Here is a 20,394-nt window from a genome sequence, read left to right on the forward strand (position 1 = left end):
TCTACGTATTAGCTATATGCTGCAACCTGAGTTGCTAAGCTCGGTAGGGGGTGGTCTCAACACCTAATGCTCCTAAGACCAACTGGTCTGGGAGTCATTAGCGCTAAAACTCGTTACATGGTTAAAGATACATTGTGTTTCAAGTTGTATGTGTATATAAATAAATAAAATAAAATAATAATCCCAACCTAAGGAAGTTAGCCTTAAACATTAGAACAAAAATTTTGTTTTTCTTCCAAGTAAAGCCCCATAACTATATGTTGATATTTTGAGCACAAAAGAAAAAGGTTTAGTAATATCTTGTTTAAGAGGTATTGAGCAGATATATGAATTAAAGTAGGTTGAAGAATGATAAATGCCTTGCTTTATGAAGTTTGCAAATTGTTTTTTCTATTTTAACACTTTGATTACTAGGGACTAGTAATAATAAGCTGTTTTCAATAGCATGAATCAAGAAAGACAACAACTTATCAATAAAAACCATTAACATTTAACAAACCTATGGTTTAAATGGTGAATGTGCAGGTTGGGGGCAAAGAGAAAATATGAAAGATCTTCTTCCAATGTGCCCAGGCCACCTGGTAAGGCAATGAAGGCATCAGCATGGTTAAACAATCATTGCATTCAGTCGATCAGACATTGTGGGGACCTGAATTCCTCTCGCAATTGTTTTTCCCAACGATTCCCCTTAGAAACTAGGAGTGTGCTAAAGCTTTAGGGACTGCCCCTATAAACTTCGACTACCTCCTAAAAATACAGCTATTTGACACTCCCCCCATTAACGCGCAAGGCTACCTCCTTCATACACTGAAAATGAATCTTTCGCTCAGTTTAGTCACGTGACGCAAGATGATATCTGATTCAAAAACTCTTTTTTCTTCCCCAACTGGATCCACAAAAACACAAATATTGTTTATCGTGGATGCTTGAGACCTGCCATTTCTAACAACACACTTCCTTATTTGATGATGTATGGGTTAAAGTATAAATGAAAAGGAAGGAAGAGCAAGAATTTATAGATAAGAAATTGAAAATGCAATCAATTACCAACTTATAGTAGGCAGTCGTTAGTCTCACTCTTCTCTCTCTCCTCTCTTCTCTCTCCTCTCCATCTTTATTTATTTATTTTATTTGTGAAAAAGCATGTGTATGCTACAGAGGTAGTTGTGATTGTGGCTCACAGATCTTTTCCTTGTTTTAACGTCAAACGCCACGCGCTCTCACAAGCTTTCACTGGGTCGGGGTAGGGAACTTTCCATACAGTTTCTTGAAAACAGGGCAAAACAGGGTCTTTTTTTTAGTCAGATTCCCAAGACTAAAGTCGGCATGTTCTTTATGAAAATGGGAGTCATAAGTCATGGAAATGACAATGCACATCTCCACCAGAATAATGCCTCAAAAGTCAATAGAAGATTATCTAAAGATTCCTTATCGTTTGAAATGAATCCTGACTTTTTGACAATTTTCACAAGTATTTTGCAGACACTATGCGTCTTTGAACCAATGGTGGGGCGAAGTACCAAATAAAATCCACAATTGTAGATTTTGGCAGTCGTCTTTTTCAATGAGAATGACTTCCCACAATGCTTTAAGAATGACAAAAAGTTTAATGACACTACTTACGCTCATTGTCAGGAATGCATCTTTGAATTTTTGGATCAGGAGCAATATTTTAAATAAGTTAGGGGTCACCCCAATAAAAGTTCTTCACTTCGTTCAAAAACTTTCCTTTGTCTTCAGTACTCCAGTGAGCTGGCCTAATCTCCTGAAGCAAGAAAGGTTGATATTTTAGTAAAACCAAAGAATTGAAACTAAGAGAAAGTAAGGATTCATCATGAGAGTAATCAGTCGATTGGTGGGATGTTAGATGTAAAATGCTGTTGTCACTATTTGACAAAGATCGGCATGCAATATTTTTTGTGCATTTGTTCATCCTGTGATTCTTTCCTGAGAATAAATCATTTTGCAAATCTTCATATTTCATCCGACTCAATTTTACTCAAAGTAGATTCAAGTTGTCATGAACTTAATTCTTGCAATATGATTACTTCTTGTAAATCATTATCATCTCCAAGGCTGCTTGCAAATGTTGAAAATATTCCATTCTTCAATGTCAAGTTTTCCAAAAGATACTTCATGAGTCCCATTCCCTCACAATTAATTCAATGCATTAGAAGTTTGCGTGTCCAAAGACAATAAAATCCACAGGAATAAATGATTTATCGACTTGATACTAACACATCTTCAATAATGTCCTATAGGCATTTTTTACCGATCTATAACAAGTAAAAGAGTTACAGAAGTTAATTTTAACTCACCTAGATTGAGAGTTTGAAAAAACTGATACGAAGTAAATTCACACTAGCTCCAAAGATCAAATAAAGCTCTTCAAATTTTTTTTTTTTTTTTTTTTTTAATGTTGTTCTCCAATAAGCAAGAAATTGTAGGAACCAACGCAAGGGTCTTTTATTTCAAAGGCATTATTGTTTCTGAAGAATGGCACTTACTGTTCGGCTAAAAAGACTTTCTTTTTCACTTCAATTTTCTCTCACAGTGCATCAGATCTTTTCAAAAAATTTAGCTGGGAAGCGTACTGTTTAATAGCATCCAACAAAGGTATACTTGAGTCCTTACCTGTTTTGAAATTTCAAGGATTTCAGAATTGTGATTGACTTTCCATTTTGTTTGGTGCATGGCATGCAAAGGAATGGAAGTGCTTGCGGAGAAATCAGTCTTTTCTTCACAGATGTTCAAATTCAACCCTTCCTTACCACTCAGAGATTGACTCATCATCTTTCTCACGAAAGGTTCAAGAGTGGGTTTTTCAATACTCTTAACACTACGAAGGAGGTGATGATGGATTTTGACTTGATCCATGTGTTGGTTTCCGAATACTTTGTATTCTGCATTGTATTGGGCCCCCCTTTGGTTTTATTGGTGGTTGAGTATGGAAACTTACTTTCTCTTTCAAAACTGAGAGCAGATGATAACTTTGCAAGAGTATCTTTTAAAATCTGTCATGCTTTGAGCAAGTTTGAGGTGTTGATTGTCTGTTATTTTCAATGAATGCATGCATTTTTTCTCAGAAGATTTCTTCTAGGAGGTGAAGCATAAGGAGGTACATATCCATGGAGAAATTTTAAAAAGATTATAGTGTGCTTGAAACGGTGTTGTGAAGTTTGTGGATTGTTGTTTATCACGTCTTCCATTGAAATTGCAAGTGATTTCTCCAATCCAATGATTGTACTGTTTGGCGGAGTATGGGTTATGATTGGGACCTTTGAAATGTTTAAAGCTGGGCTTGTTCATGGAGGCATTCTTGAAAGAAGGCAAAGTTGGAGAACAGTCATTGTTGCTGTTCATTTGTCTTCACAGATTTCTGACACACAATGTCTTGAACAAATTTTAATTGACCACTCTTGCTTCAATTCTAGTGCCTCGATTTTCTAGCTAAAGATTGCAAACTTGGTTTGGAGGTCTGATTTCTAAGGTTATACATACTCCCAAGCTAGATTTTAATGAGATTGGGTTTACTTGGTGCCTCAATAAGTCCGTGTGTCCAATTTTTGTGCATTTTCAGCTAGCTAAGTTAGGTACTACCATTGCTTCCATTAGGGTCTTTTATCTTTTAAAAGTTCCCATTGCCACATCATTCAACCATTTGCCTATATTTAGGTGTTAACCCTTGCATAAATTATGAAACCAATCTTCCATGTTTCAAAAGCCATGGATGAGGGAAAGTATTAGCAGTCTCGATACTATCCCAAAATTGGTAAAATGTTTCACCTGGTTTTTGGAGTGAAAGTGCGTGATTTTGTCTTTTGAAAGAGTAGGTTCTGTGAGATGGATAAAACTTCTTTAAAAATTTGTTGTTGCTTTCATCCCAAAGCACGAATGGATCCTGACCTATAGATTTTTGTAGCCATCGTTTTAGCTTTATCTTTTAATGAAAGGAAAAAAGATTTAATTAATTGGTATTTCATGCTACATTTTAGAGTCATTATAGGCGTTACAATAACTTTCAGAATTCTTCAAATGCAAGTATGGATTTTCTTTAGCATCTAAGCATGAAACAGAAGGTAGAAGTTGAATAAATGTTCTGGCTTAAAATTAAAATGGGATGCAGTCATGGAGGAGAAAGAGTATGCATGAGGGTGCCTTGTTTTGTGAGATTCATGTGGTCTCTAAGTGTCCTAACACCGATTATTCTCATCTATTCTCATTTAAAGTGATTGATTATCTTCTTCGGGCCATATTTTTCTGAAAATGGATGAGGCAATTACCCTACAAAGTCTACGCACTTAATTGTACGTGACCAACACTTCAATGCACGTGTAGAAAGAGAATAAAAGGGGGAAAAATAAACAAACAAAGAAACAAAGTTTAGATACAAGTAAAGTGATAAAGAGAAAACAAATAATACTATAATTTAATACAAGAATTTACCTCCCGATCAACGACGCCAAAAACTTGACACGACCAAAAGATTGATGTCTTCTCCAAGTGAGGAGCTGTCAAAGGTAATAATAATCGGCAAGAACCGGGGTCCGAACCACAGAGAGGTAATTGTATAATTATAAATACAGTACAACAACAACAATAGATAACAATAATAATCAAAGTAATAGTAATATTAATCAGTAGTAGTAGTAGTAGTAGTAGTAGTAGTAGTAGTAGTAAATACTCAATACGTAGCGTTGTTAATACCTGAGAATGATCTAAGAGATCGGGTTTACAAAGTTTCCAGCCTACTATACTCGAGTTTAATGAAAAGATCAACAGAGATATATTATATAATATAAACACAACAGTAAATCAATATATAATAATATAATAGTAATATAATATTAGTAGTAGTAGTAGTAGTACTTAGTAATCAATAATAATAAATTGAAGAAGATCAGAATTAATGAAGAACTTTTGAGATGGAAGATTAATGTAAGGATTAACCAATGATAAAAACAAATGTCAAAGGTTAGAGGATCCCTAACTGGGTATTTTCAAACAGAGGTATGTATAACTCTTATTACTCAATTTTTGAAAAGCACACACGAGGAGGTTCCAATCGGATGATTTGTCATTAAATAGTCATTTTAAATTATAACATGATCCATATTAATTATCTTATTTACATACACAAACTTTTAAATATTGTCAGGAATTCTGATGTTTAACTGATGTTAACAACAAATGCAAGTTCCTTCATAGCCCAGGTGTAGGTAATACCATACGCGCTGGGCTATGAGAAGTGTTTAGCATTTGTTGTAACCAGTGGTTATAGCAAACACATATAGATTAAACATTAACAAGCAAGGTATTAAGAATTGTAAGATAAAAGATAAGAACATATAATATCTAAACATTAAGGTCCATGTTGGAGTTTACAACCATAACTTTTATTACCCTTAGTGTAACCTTTTTCAACCTTTGGGCACATAATAAACCTTAGTTAAACATAATGAAGAAGAGAAAGTCAAATAAACAAAACAAGCCACATAAATTAAGATACCAAAGTTAACTAAAGGAAGAAAAGGGAAATGAAAGCATAAACCACGAAATTAATGAAAGCAAACGTTAGAGAATTACAAAAAAATATATAAAGAGGGAAATAAATAGCATCGACTTGATCTGACAACCAAGCCCAAAAACTGGAAAATGCCTCCTTTTATAGACCCGCTAAATTGGAATTCATTGATTTGATGAACATTAATTGTTAAGTGGGCTGTCACTTTTGACTTGGTGCAAATCTTATCTTTTGTCTGAATATAAACAAAAAATTGTTATCAATCCGAACTGGGTCGCACTGGAAAACATGAAAGATTGTAGGAATTGACTAAGCTTTCTAAAAAACAAAATGGAGATCATTTTGGACTTCTAGAACTCTAAGATATGGGCCACACTGAACAGTGTTTGGGCTGCAGGATAGTTCAAACTTCTCCGTGTTGCTTAGTATTTGGGCTTGAAAACGGGCTTCTTAGATCTTGATAAAACAATGAAAGTTTGTAGGGCCTATGTCTTACTGGAATCTATGTAAAATGTTGAGGTAATTTGGACATCTAGAAACTCGAGATCTGACCAATTACCAAACAGTGGTTTTAATTTGGACTTGCACTAATCATTATTTTTCTAAGTTTCAACTGCGCCTCTCTTTAATCTTCACAAATTTCAGTAGTTTGAATTCATTCAATGCAATTATTTTGATTTTGTGTAGACCTGCATTTAAGATGACATTCATCATATTTTATAGGCTTTATAGTATTAGCTTATTTTATAAAGACAATGCTTTAGTTAAGGAGTTATTGATACTTTAAGTTACAAAATGGATGATATAAACCTTGATAAATATGCACCACTTTTTATAGTACTAATCATGGATGTATCCAGCCTACTTGGATGTGAGCCTGGACGCAATCAGCACCTTGAAGGTTGGGCGTGCGCGCAAGGGTCCCAGACTTTTATTATAATAACAGTAAAATAATTATAACTCAAATATACTATTTTTTATTAAAAATTTATCATAATAAAAATAAAAATTAATATTATACCAAATAATACTATTGTAATTTTTAATACTTTTAATCATAATAAAAATAAATAATTTATAACGGCAAATATATTTTTAATAGTATAATATCTGTTTTTAAAACTTATTAATTTTTTATTCATAATATTAAATTATAGATAAAAAAATACAATATTTTTAATAATTAATAATTTTAATAATAAAAAAATAAAAATAATTATAACAAATAAATATATTTGTAATATTAATACGATTTTAACCACCTAATAATAATAATTAATACAGCAATATATTTTTAGTAGTAATAAATAATTTTTTTTTCAAATTTATTATTATTTTATTAAATTAATATAATTATATAAAAATAATAATATTTATAAACATCCATTGCGCTGGGGTGGGCGCTAGGGTTGCCTTTCACAATTGTATGGATGCCATCCCCAGCGCGCAAGTGGCGCTCGAGTGTGCTAGACAGGTGGCTCTTAGGTGAAGCCAATCGGGTTTTGCCATGAACTCAAGTGCCAGGTTGGCGCTTGGTTTGCTGCCCGTACGCTGTACGATAGGGTCAGGTGGCACTTGGCACATAGCTAATTAGGTGCGTGATGCCCCTCTTCTTCGGGGTTGGGCCCCCGTGGACGCGTCCAAGGCGCACCTATGGGTTGGGCGTGACACATCGCAGCCAACTTGGGTGTGGGTCAGGGCTGGCGTCCAGCCCACTTCGGGGTGGGCATGTATTTGTCTCCAGGCCTAATGTCGAGTTGGCGACATGGACACACCTATAACTTTTTAATTATAATAAATAAAAATAATTATACAACACAAAAAAAATAATATTTTTGAATATATAGAAAAAAACACATACTATGTTTAAAATATTGAATACTTTAACACCATAATATAAAATTAGTTAGAAAAATTATACTAAATAAATATTTTTTTCTGATTTATTAATTATTTTATTAAATAGTATAATTATAATAAAAATAATAATTATTTATAGACACACCTATGTGCCAGGTGGCGCTTAGGGTCTAATACCTTTCGCATTGGACGCCCTCCCAATGGAAGCGCTAAGGTGGCATCTCGGATTGTGCCTAAGTGCCCAGACTGGTGCTCGACATCAGCCCAAGTTTTGGGGCAAGGGAAGCCCAATCTAGGGCCCGACCTTGAGGTTGGGTGAACGTCCAACCAAAACTTGGGTGTGGGCTGCTATGTCTAGCGCCACTTCGTGTAGGGTCGTCGCCGCGTCCGCAGACTTTTAATATACTAAGAAATAGAATAATTATAACAATAAATTTTATTATTTTTAATAATTAAATTACATTAATCATAATTAAAAAAAAATATACTATTTTTAATATTAATTATGTTAAATCATAACTAAAATAAAATAATGTATAACACAAATAATATTTTTTTTTCAATTTATTTTATTTTATTAATAAAATAAATAATAATAATAATAACACCCTAATCGCACCAAGGTGGCGCCTGGGCGAAGGCGCAATTCAGCCTTTTGCCATGATCAAGCGCAGGTGGCCCGCTCAATTATGCCTGCCTGGATGGTGCTGCGTTGTGGCCCCTACATGGATGGCGCTTGAGGCATAGCAATTGGACTTCTCCATTACCCAAGCATCAGGATGTGCTTGGGTCTGCCCCCTTCGAGCATCTAGAGCCACCCCGCGCTAGGTTGGTGGTCGTTTAATGTCTATGAACAAGAGAGTTGGGGTGATGGATTTTTGGTGGCCAGACCAATGAGGTTGGGGTGGGTTGGGTTGGGGTTGGGTCCTTCTAGTGCCAAGGCCTAAGGAGTTTTTGTTTTGGGTGTGGGCGTTTTGCGTCCGGACCCAAGACAGCTGGGTTTCAGAACATGACGGACAGAAGGGGGACTTGCCAGCAGACCACTGCTTGGTTGGGCAACCAGGCTTGTGGGTATGGCACAAGCGTCAGGGGATGACAACCCGGGAACCACCAGGTGTCGCGCGCCCTAAGGACAACCCCTCCTTGCACCTTTGGAATTTTGGTGGTTTGGGCAATGGACTATCCTGCACCAAAGTGTCTGGTGCCTAGTGGGCTGTCAAGCATACACATGCCCTACAAATTAGTATCAATCTACAGTGCAATGAGTCTTTGTAAAAATGCCGTTTTTAGCATTCTTACAATGCCATAGTGCAATTATAGTCTTGATGAAACATGATTTTCCATGTTTTTAGAGCTTTGTGTATAAATTCGATAATGTGGTGTAAGTGTTTTTTTAATTAAAAATTAATATTAAAATATTTTTTTGCTTTTTTTATATTAATTTCCTCAATTATCAAAAGCACTAAAATCATTTAATTTAATATTTTTAAGGGAATCAAAAATAATTTTTAAAACATTTAAAAAGTATATCAACCACAAAAACAAACACTTCATAAACAACATTTTCTATTTCATAATTTTTATATTAGTTGGGAATATTTTTTTCAAAGCATCAAGATTGCAATTTTTGTATCAATTATTATTTTTTTTCATGATTTGTAATATTGCTTATATGGTTTGTTATTTGTGTTTGGAAACTCCATTTTTGGGTCCCACACAGAAATAAAAATATAATAATAAAATAAATAATAATAATAATAATAATAATATAATTAATATAATAATAATAATAATAATAATAATAATAATAAATAATAATAAATAATATATAGCAGAAGAAATTAGAAATAATAGGAGGCGGGGGCGGCTCAGAAAATGATCAAAAAAATTTGATTTACCCAGGAGGTTCATTAATACAAAGATCTGAAATTTTGATTAGTATACTTCTTGAATGATAAGAGCCATATTGGAAAAGAAAAATTGAAAATTTGAGGAAGATCGTCCAAAATTGGAGTGTTTATGGACTTATTGGATTTTTATTTGAAAGGTTTTAATTGAATTTATAGAGGTTTGGATTGCAGAAAAAATGGATTTTTAAGTCAATTTTGCCTTTAATTAGAGAAATTGAAAGTTCTGGGTCAAAATTAATTAATTTTTAAGAGTTGATTTGGTCAATCAGGGGCTTAATTTCAATAAATATTTGAAGGTTAATGGCCAATTAGGGATTATTTACGGAAATCTGAAACAAGAACACAAATATTAAAAAAGGCTCGTTAAATGGGTGGGCTATGTAATTAACAAAATCACAGGGTCAGAAATTTGAATAAATTGAAGTTTATTGATCAATTGAGGGTCAATTGCATAAATCGAGAGACAAGGACCAAGTTGAAAAAAGCGGCCACTAAAATAGGGGACGGTGATGGGGTGAAGTTGGCAGGGGGTGCAATTGCATTAAATTCTTAAATCGAAATTACATTTGAGGACTTAATAGAAGCAAAGAATAAATTTGGAGAGGCCTGATTTGCAAAATTAACTAGCGTTTTGGCGCCGTTGTTTTATTAAATGACAACCGCGTTTTTGTCCAAAACGAGCGTTTCATGTTAAAAAAAAAAAGGAAAAGATCAGAACGTGTTAGTTTTTTGACTACAGTGTTCCTCTTTCTTCTTCCCCTGGACCATCCGCGCAGGGGCAGAAAAGAAAAGATTTTTTGTTTTTTTTTTTCTTTGATTTGCTGCTTCTCTCTTCCCACGTGCTCTGGCCAGACCGCGAATCCTCATGCCTTTAATGATGAAAAGCCAGAGGATGTGCCTGCAAACCACACCCGTTGTTCACTCACCGGCGCACGGCTGGACAGGGAGACCTCTCCTCATGTGCACACGGTAGGGCGGCGATGGGACGCGCCTCGCTCCTTTGCCGCTATAAATACTGGCTCTCAACACCGGGCTGGAGGGGGAACGAACAGTAAAATTACAAACAAATACCGCTGCGTAAAAAGATAAAAAATTTTGTTTGATTTTCCTACATATTTTTTATCACAAATTTGCTTTTAATTTTGGTTTGTATTTTATATAGCCGTAAAGATACAAATCCAGTATTAAAATACCGGTTTTCCATAAAACATCGAAAAAGAAAAAATTTAAAAACAAATGTTTTTGCTTTCAAATTTGAAATCCTAAAAAAATATTGTTGATTTTCCTGCATATTTTTATTTTATTCAAAATTTCCCCTGTTAATGAATGGTTTGTATTTAATACGTAGATACAATCAGTAATTAAATACCCCGATTCAATCAAGAAATCAAAAAATATAAATTTCAAAAAAATATTTTGTTTTAATGCATACGGCCTAGTCTCTCCAAACATAAAAAAAAAAATCATCACCTCATATTTTCATACAACAAAAGAAATTTCAAAAAAAATATATGTTTATAGCAATTGCCTTTTGGGCTTTTTAACCATAAATTTGGTTAGACAGAAACTAGGCCATATTTTAAAAATTCTACAAAAATATATTTTTGGTTTTTTCCTTTTAAGTATTTGAGGGATGTCAAATTTATAGTAAAACGTATTCCTGATATTTAAAAATATAGTTTTTATATAGAGCGTTAGAAAGTTATGATTTTACCGCGATAGATAAGGGATCTTTCTTAATTGAGGAGGGACTTTTTCTTGAGCATAAATTGCACAATTAAAATAGGATATAACTTAGCTTTTTTCAGACATCAAACAATTGCGCTTACCTTAGTAAGGCGTATTTGGGTGTGCTATACCTTCCTTTACGCAATAGTCTCGGTACCGATTCTGAGACAGTTAGCGTTCTAGTGACCAGGAATACTAGGTGGCGACTCCCTTCATTTTCCACCGATAAAGACAAGAATTTTTGTTCTGCCCATATTTTGTAGTAGTATTTACATTTTAGATTTAAATCTGGAAAACTATATTTCACCGGACGCACTCACGTAGATAGAATGTGATCCACCTAGGGACTTGTAAAGACTAAGCTTTGTTTTTTGTTTATTTTGTTTTGTGTTTTCGTGGTGTTTATTTGTTAATTGCCTTTCCTTTTAATTTATTTGCGTTTTTTTTTACGCGTATTATTCATGCATTGTTAAAATTGTCTCATGCATCACTTTTTGTTTTTATTTTTGCGAACCACCCACATAGGCTTAAGTTAAGTGGGGAATTAGCGATTTGCCTAAGGACTATTGGTCAGGGTTCAGATACGTGAACACCACTCAATATTGGTGTCTGCTTGGCAATGGTGGCATACGTGCCTTAACTATTTCCTTGACACCCATATTGTTACAAAGAACGTCATTGGACAGATATGAACCTTCAAGACCAGATAGAAAACCTACCATTCTCACTTAATAATAGAGCCTTGTCGCTTAGATGTGTAATCTTCTTTCATTTGCAATCAAGATTAATAATGTTAAACTCATGATAAAGGTTTTTTGGAGAATGAAATCATTTTTTGTTTTAGTAAGCTGTTATGATAGAACTGGCAAAGGATTACAAAAGTCATATCAGTCTAAAAAAATACAATAACATGTCATCATATTTTCATCCCGCATTTTGTTTTTAAATTGATCATATGCCATTCTAGCATCGTGAAACATAGGTCCTACATCCAAAGTCCACACCCCACCACAACCGGTCCAGATCAAGGATGGAGAAGAAGAAAGAGCTCACTTAGAGTCACAGTTATAGACGAGTTGGAATCCATAAAAAACAAAGTAGTCGGCTGACTGACCTACTCGACACTACTAAGAGTAGAAGGGAGGGAACATCAGCAAACACCTGAAGGAGCACTATGCAGCTCACGTCTCAAGCTTCAAAACAAGGGGCAACTCGGCAATGAAAACTTTTTATGGCTATACCTATCCAGCCATTCATTCCAATACTTTATTCGACTTTTAACAACGGAGAGAACTCGGATAATAGGCTCTCCAGTTTGATGGACCAGGAAAGCTATTGCTTTAGAAGAAGATTAAGGGGCAATTGAGGGTAATGATCTGTTTGACCTATAGAGGCAGCCGATATGTCTGGTACAAAAATTGTGGTGCCGGGTGCCAGGATTTTAAGGATACTCGGATTCTCATTAGAAATCAGTGTTTGGAATTGCCAAACACTGCACCTTCGATCCTACTGCATAAAATGGCAGAGTAATTCGTGTGGATAAATTGCTTATCTATTTCTTTCAAAGATAGCCTCGTAGGATCTTCTTTGGCTGGTAATTTGAGGTTAGACAGTGTTAAGATCAGGGCTATGGAGATATTGGTTGGGCAGGGCGTTTCCTTAAGCAGTACGTTTAACTTTGGAATCGTCCAGATCGAACAAGTCTAATGTAATGGAGAAAAGAAGCCAAGAGTCAGTAAGGGCATATGCGCATAGGTCGAAGGATGAGGCAATGCAAATCCACCCCCTTTAATAGAAACAGAGATGCTGATTTGGTTTGCCAATACCTTCAAGGACATATTATGAGCATTTATGGTAGCTTTTATGCTAGCAACTTCTTGAAACCACAATGAATAGTAAATCAGCAGAAAGTTGAAAATTTCAAGTTTGGATAGAAACTTTTACTAGAGATACATGTCTAATGAACCAAAGATGTTTAGGAAAAAGAGGCTTGGACCTATGTTTTGGGCAAATTAAAAACCCAAAGAATGTAATGATGGTAACACAGATCAATTATACATTGATAAGATCCAATTGTTGATGCTTTTCCACCAAAGAAAAATTATTACATCAAATGCAAACCAAGTTATTCAAAACATCATGGGTGGTGAATTTTACAGCAAAAAAAAATATATATGTTCTAAAAACTTAGTAAGACTGTTATTGGGTTTGCAAACCAATGGGCCTAAGCTAAGAATTAACTAACACAATCTAATGCCTAAAAGGCCTTTAAATTGGTTTCAGGCCAAAACAAACAAACTTAAACACACAAGTCTAAACTTGTGAAATATCAATAAAAAAATAAAATTTTAAAATAATTAAAGGTAATAAAGTTAATAATTCATTAAAAGTACGATGTTCTTAAATACTTCACCCCTCGTTCTTGTATAGATAAGATAAATAAAAGAGGATTCCTTATAAGAAAATGACTTTTTATAATTAAGGGGAATAATTAATACACTTGAAAACTATGTTGTTGGTCATTAAAGATTTTGTAGAATAGAAACTTCCAGAAATAAGCTTTTGAATATCCTTGGTATTATTAGAAAAAAGAATCTTTTTTAAAAGAAAGTTCACAAGTAAATGAAAATAACAAAAATAATTAGTTTGGTGTTATATTACTAACTTGTATTACTAGACCTTTTCGAACTTTGATTGATCTAAACTGTTACATTATATAATGTAGAAAAAATATGTCTTGAAATTTTAATATAATTTCAAGTTCGATTCGATGGTTGAATTGAAAGGTTATATTCAATAGAGTAAAAATTGGAACAATAGATATAATTTTTCTAAGAATTTCAAATTTTCTGTTCGAAAATAACATTTTTCTTGGTAATCGTATACCTATGTATTATTTATATTATTATTATTATTATTATTATTTATCTTTTTCCATGATTGTAAAATATGGCTTATAGTTGAATAATATATAGTAGTATATTTAATGATTGTATATTTGTAACCATTCACTTTTGGTATTAATGATAGTTAATGTTTTTTTTTCTTAAATAAAAAGGTTTAATTATATATATATAAATAAAGTGAGTGTTAATCACGATAAGGACTATTAATGTACACAAAAGGGGTTTAGTTTAATTTTGTCTACTTCCACTAGCAACCAATGTTATTAGACACGAGAAAACTACAATTATTTTTTAGTTATAACAATGGAGGACAAACCTCATACCTATATTCTCTTGGAATTGCCTCACTTCTCTTTTCTCCCTCTTTTTCTATCTCTTCATTTGATTGATTCTACCTTACAATTGCTGCGCACTCTTATTTTAGCTTGGTCCATTCTCATTCTTCTCTACTTTTTATTGCACTACTATTGTTGCTCATGTTCTGCTCTTGAAACACAACTAGGTTTTTGGCTTCAAAGGTGACCTTCTTTTTTCCAGGAGATACTGTGTGTTTGCCTTCTTTTGTCAACTTAGTACACTCAAAACAGTTGCAGGAACAGTTGTACCACTTTGTATATAAAATGGTGCACATTCGCTGCCCTTTTCATTGTTTTCTTATATAAATTGTGGTCTATCTTCTTGACCAATAGAAAATAGTGGCTTTGGTTCCACCTCGATTCTTACCATTTAATAATAAACACTTTCATTAATATATAAATACCTAATGTGGTTGAGTCATTTTTTTTTTTTTAATTTTATTACAATGAAAATATATTTACTTTATGATGGACCCCTGAAAAATTCAAGTAGTGTCTTAAAGGAATAAGGTTTATATATATACGGATAAATAATTGGTTAATTTCAAGTAAACCTTACTTATTAAAAATCATTAAAAAATTCAAAAAACAAGTCAGATAGGTTCTTTTTTGGTTTTTTAACATAAATTAATCGTAACTGAACTAAATTATTAGTTTGGGACTAGATTTAAGTTTGAATTTTAACTTTTATTTTTGTAAAAAAATTTAATTTTTGATTTAATTTTTTAATTTTGAAAAACACCAAACAAAAAAATTATGACCGCCGGAATGAAATGCTCTGGAGCATTAGTGAATTTAATGGTTTCGAGTAAGAAAATGAATAAGACATAACGTAATTAGACAACCTTGCATCATTACATACCAAAAGGCCTAACACCACGACAACCAAAGACGCGGGAGAGTTTGAAACAAAAGGGAAAGAGAAAAGGAGAGAGTGTGGTGATTTTCTTTTTATTTATAGTGGAAAGTAGCTGTTATGTATGAGATTCGAAATGTTTGTATATAAGGATAGGAAAAAGCACCATAAACCTATCACATGAATAAACTTGTGGTTAAACCAATTTTTGCCGAAACTCGTTGTGAATTGATCAGGAATATTTTCTTAGGATTATTTCTTAACAACCACGAACAGAGTAAGTAAGCTGCACGCGAGTTTAACTAATTATGTTTTCCAAACTAATCTCACAATTACTTGACTCAACGAGTCTTTTCTTACCAAAATGCGATCTTCTCAAAAAGAAAGTTGAGAAAAGCTTCAAAATACAAATAATAGAATAACAACACTCGATATTTGCACCGCATGTTGTCAGGTTTTCGGACACTTTAAAAATTAAACAATAGCAACAATCGGTTTAGGATATACTTGGCAAACAGAACACTAAATTGCTGAAAGCAACCATCACAGATGAGAAAACTCAACATTAATTTTCCCAATCAACAGGCAGATGAGATCCGAGTTTGATACTAACGTGAAACCTTCAAAAAACTATAAAGTTGGGATAAGGTGGAGAAAAAATGGAAAGAGAATCCAGGAGGCGGATGCTTGCCAAGAAAAGTTGAATGCATCAACTCTGCAAGTCCTTCACTGTGTTTTGAGAATATTAGACTTCAATTACTAGGCAGTAGAACAATGAACGCACAAATGAGTAAGACTATGTTCCCAAAAGGTAATTTGTTGTAAATGCATCAAGAGCAAAAATATTACACGATCACCATCCATTTTAAACACATTTGATTGATACATGATATACTAAAATAATCACAAAATTAATCATCTCTTTATTAACCTTTTATGAGGCATCCAATAGCTCAGTCAACCTATAAAATAATAATCTGCAATGCAGAGCTCTTGAGGCTCAGTGTACCTTTCAAACAAACGAGTAGCATTTTCAGAGCATGGTGCTGCAGTATCCATTCACTGTACTAAATCTTAAATGCACGCAGGCAGGTGGTTACTTGATCTGTAATGAAGTAAAGACCTGTCAAGAAAACCCTTGACACAGAATCTGGCATCCATAGTCCAAACAAATCCAGGCATTATCAAGCCTAGGTCCTGCAAATGGTTTCTGTATATGTAAAGCTTTCTCAACAGGGTAGCTTTTCCGGCCTCGATTCTGGAGGTCCCCTCTCATCAATAACTTCAACATTGAGCCTAGGCATCTTCTGACCTAGCAGCTTAACATGCTCCAAAACTCACTGAGCAAGAAGACATCCAAAGGGATGCGCAATTGTCTCCAGCTTTGTGCAGCATTGGCAAAAGAGCCTTATCCCAAGGAACAGTCCCCTAATTATCAAGTTTGGAAAGCCTTTCACACCCAGACGAGCATATGGTGGAGTCCCATCACTATCGCCAGCAAATGCCACGGATTAGAGCATCTCTAATATTTTTTTCCATATGTTCCAATGTAACTCAAACACACGATCAGTCAGTAGACCTGAGAGGGGAAAGAACGCCGGAAAAAAGAGATCCCTTGTAGTTTTTCAACAATGGCTCCAAAACCCAAATCCAGAGGCTGAAGTGTTTGGTAATCAGGAGCCTGAGGTTCAATAATACAAAAGACGGGAAGCAGGTCATGCTTTGGACGGTTCTTTGCTACTGTAACTTAGAGCAGCATTAGTCATTTTGACGGCAAAAGTACAGAACTGACTGAAGCTTAGGACAGCCTTCAGAGACAGAGACAAGGCCCCTTTCTGTCAAGGATACATTTGGTTCTGCAGCAAATGGGTCAGATGGAAACACCCTCAACTCTGTCAGGTCCTTGCAACATGCTGCAAGAAGCTTCAAGTCCAACGTCTTCAATGTAATCCAGCACCTGCAGTGAATGCCCTTTATTAGCTCGAACAAAAAAAGACAGGATTTTTTTGTTCTTTTTTTCTGGAAAAAAAAAAAAAAACACAACCTAAACTTGAGTCACGTAGATGCAAAAGCAGCATCGCAAACATGGTTGTGCAGCAGCCATAACGTAGGGTCCCATATGATAAACTTTTAAACGGCAAAAATTGGCAACCGGAGATCCATGCAATTTTTGGGGCAATCTAACTCGCACCATAAACTCCAGCTTTCTAGGAAATTTATGCCTCTTGCCAAGGTGAGCAAGAAAAATATGCATTCAGAAACAAAAATCATGATAGAAACTTAAAAACTAAGACGAGGTAAAACTTTACCCCATAAACGCTGCAGATTCGGAACATTGACTGACAAGTTTATTGAGGATCAGCGCTTTTTATATTGGCATATCTCAAGTTCCAGTGATGTTAAGTCAGAACAGACAGGATAAACTGCTGGAAGGTAAGCTGGATTTACATCCCAAAACCCCAGATAGACTCCTCAGTTCTTTACAACACGAGAGAGAAAAAGCTTCCGAGGGGAAGCCAGGTTTGAGAAAGAATTTCAGGCTGCAACTTAGCCGAGAACTCACCTGTGCCCATTCAATCCAGTTGTGGGTGCTTGGCGATAAGTTTAGCAAAGCCTCTCAACGGGCACAGCAATGGTTGAGCTGAAGATTATTTAGATCAGGACCTGGCCAAACCAGAGCGCTCCAAAGCTGAGAAAACTCAGCTCAGCCCCTAAGCAGGAAATATTAAGAGAGACCAGTGATGTAAACGAGTCAGGAAAACTGTTTTAAACCACTGCCCACTTGGGATCCATCCACCTCAACTTCTACTCGTAAATCCAGCTCCCCTCAGATTCCTGTAAACAAGTTTGCGCAAGTGATGAAATGCACAAGACAACAAAAAATATACTAAAATTACAACGATAAAAAGCGTGATTTGGCATAAAATTAGCACTCCATCACTGTCCTTATCATTAAAATGGATGACTTCCTCATTACTAAAGTTACTTATCATTGCTTGTTAAGTCAGCATTATCATCACCCTCGTCCATAAGTGACAAATTCAGCACACAACTAACATACACCAGGTTTTCAAAATTCTCAGCTCCAAATCTACAGAACAAAAGCTAGGAAACTAAACCCGAAGTACAGCACTCATGAAGTTTTGTGCACGGAATAATCATGAAAGATAATAACAAAATCACATCGACAAATTAAAAACTTGTTTTGGAGTTCAGACTCCTCAAAGAGGAGCAAAATAAAGGAGGGAATGCAGCAGCAAGTAAGAACCTGCAACCGGCTGCAATGGCAGAAAGTCCATCCGTAGAGGAAACCCTCACAAGACGAAAGCACCAAAACTTAAAATTTTAAAACTCTTAGCAATAACCTCACAAACTCTCGTCGGAAAATCACCATCCTCTTTCAACCTAATCTCTTCCAACCAAGGATAGGCGGTAGCCAAATGCCACTATCCAGATGAATGGGTAAAAAAGTAGACCTCCCCCCAACTGTCAGGCACCAAATTAAAGTCCGCAAAGTGTGGCTTCCCTTTGAGCTCCCACCGATCTTAGCTCCGGAAAGCCTCCTTATAACCATATCAAGGCCTCACCGCATAACAGTTACCAACAAATATTCTCTTCCTACACCACCGCTCTATCTCGTACCACGACGTGCACACCACCGATACGGCGTTCCTGTCTTTGTCGTTTGTAATAAACGAGAGCACATGCTCTAGCACTTCCTCCGGGAACGTAATCGCCTTATTCGGCATTATCAATGCTGAAGCAAACGTGCCGTTTATTAAGGACAGGATTCAACACCGCTCCGTATGAAAACTAGAGATTTGCAGAGAGCGAGAGAGCATGGGGAAGGAGTTTTGGGTTTTTCATGAGTGACTAGCAGATGAATTATAACCAACTATGGTAAAATAGGGAGGTTGGGGAGTGAGATTTTGACACTTGGAGAGTAGTTTTAAGGTGGCCGATGGATGAACGGTGGAGAGAAAGAAAAAGGGCAATGATCTTATCTGCTAGGTTAGGTTAGGTTGGGCAACGCAGGTAGGTGAGCTCTTTTTAATTTATCGTGAGAAGGAAATAGGTAATGGAATATGTGATAATGGCGATGGGGGGGAATGGAATCTCATCTAATGATTCGTATTGCACGGTCTGGATGTGAGGGATCAGATATCGAGGGGGAGCCACAACCAACGTGAAGATGCAAGAAAAAATTAATGGGTGAGGGAGGGGGAATGATGGGATTGTTCTGATGTGATTGATATTTATTAAATGACCACCGTCAATCAATATATATAATTCAGTATGCTGCATTTTCAAGGTTAAATTTTTCTTTAAAAAAAAATTTAAATATTATTAAATATTCTTTTTTCAAGTTAAAAAAAAAAGGTTAAATTTTCAAGAAAATAATTTTAATATAATATTAATATTATAAGTTTAAAAAGCAACTTGAAGAAATTTAATAAAAGTATGATGGAATAAAATTTTTAAAGATGATTTTTTTAATATTAAAATAAATAATATATTAAATTAATTTAGATCAACTCTGGTTAATATGTTAAATTTGTGAGTCAGGTTATTAAAATTATAATAATTTTTTAAAAATAAACATAAATAATAAAATTTAATTCTCAAATCAACCATAATCATATTCTTTTTTAAAGAATGTGGCATCACAATGACCCTTCTTGAACAGTGTTTTGGATGATTTTTGAGTTGGTTTTGAAGAAAGTCGTCATCTAGTAATGGATTTATGGTTTAGTGGAAACTTTAAACTACTGATTCTTTTAGAGATTATAGACAAGAGACTGATTGTATGAATAAAATGTATTAGTACCGCCTAGTACGTCATACATGAAGTAAACTATATTGTCTTTTCTATTTGTTTTTTATAATCTGATGATGTTTCTATCAATCTATTATGGCGAGTTTTGCTATGATGAACAAACTCTGGTTTCTAGGTCAAAGACTTGATATATAATGGTGAAAGGTCCTCAATTATCATTGAGAATTTTTTTTCATAGTAAAATTTGAAATATTTTTCTATTACGTCATTCCAAATAATATTTCAGATAAAATTTCTTGTAAGTTTTTTTTAATCCTTATATTATGAATGAATAAATGAGTTGTATTACTACCAGTAATTTTTGGAATATTTAACCCCATAACAAGTTTTTTTATCCTTATATTAAAGGTGAGTAATAATAAAACATTATTCCTTATAATGTTTTTGGATATTAATTTTTTTTGTAGGTTTTTTATC

At 34.5% G+C, this 20,394-nt stretch overlaps 1 pseudogene; it reads right to left on the reverse strand.

Moving 5' to 3' along the window:
- Positions 1-19,110, reverse strand: part of LOC118034663 (protein TRANSPORT INHIBITOR RESPONSE 1-like) — a 39,893-nt pseudogene extending 20,783 nt beyond the window's left edge.
- Positions 19,111-20,394: the final 1,284 nt, after the last annotated feature.

Source organism: Populus alba, chromosome 2, assembly GCF_005239225.2.
Source record: "Populus alba chromosome 2, ASM523922v2, whole genome shotgun sequence".
NCBI lineage: Eukaryota > Viridiplantae > Streptophyta > Magnoliopsida > Malpighiales > Salicaceae > Populus > Populus alba.